A 469-nucleotide genomic window follows, 5' to 3' on the forward strand; every position below is an offset into this window, starting at 1 on the left:
TGTATTTTGCTGTGGCCTGTGGAATATAACGTCCTATACAGACACATAACCCACACGCCGAAGGCTTGGACTCGAAATGTCATTTCAGCAATGTGCCTGGGGAAGCTGCCCTGCCTTGGAAGTCAGCAATCACTGCCTGACCTTTGGGCGTCTGGGAGGGATGCCTGTACCTGCACCCAGCGCTGGAAGGGGCCCAGGCCCTTCCCAGGCCAGCCGATCTGCAGACTGCTCAATGCTTCGTAACATACATCTCCTAGGAAAAGAGCATTTCCTCCCGTCAGAGAACGCTTCTCAGTCCGGTGTGGGTTGGTTTTTATTTTGCCGCGTTGCAAGTAGGCGAAGTCCCTTCCTTCTCCTCCCTTGGGGTAAGTGACAATGAGCCCGGCAGGGGGCCCGCAGTGGCCTGCACTCCCGAACCCGGTAGCTGCAGAGTTTCAGGCAAGTCGGGAGCTGCCCCGCGGAAGCAGGT

At 57.1% G+C, this 469-nt stretch overlaps 1 protein-coding gene across 1 annotated transcript in view; it reads left to right on the forward strand.

The window, feature by feature from the left end:
* Positions 1–401: 401 nt before the first annotated feature.
* Eya4 (EYA transcriptional coactivator and phosphatase 4) overlaps positions 402–469 on the forward strand; it is a 263,877-nt gene continuing 263,809 nt past the window's right edge. Inside the window, exon 1 of the mRNA XM_033763240.1 lies at positions 402–467. The gene's annotated coding sequence lies outside the window, so the exon portion shown is untranslated. The remainder of the gene's footprint in view (positions 468–469) is intronic.

The sequence above is a fragment of the Fukomys damarensis genome, unplaced genomic scaffold (assembly GCF_012274545.1).
Source record: "Fukomys damarensis isolate Sample0158 unplaced genomic scaffold, DMR_v1.0_HiC HiC_scaffold_14, whole genome shotgun sequence".
In the NCBI taxonomy this organism is placed as follows: Eukaryota; Metazoa; Chordata; class Mammalia; order Rodentia; family Bathyergidae; genus Fukomys; species Fukomys damarensis.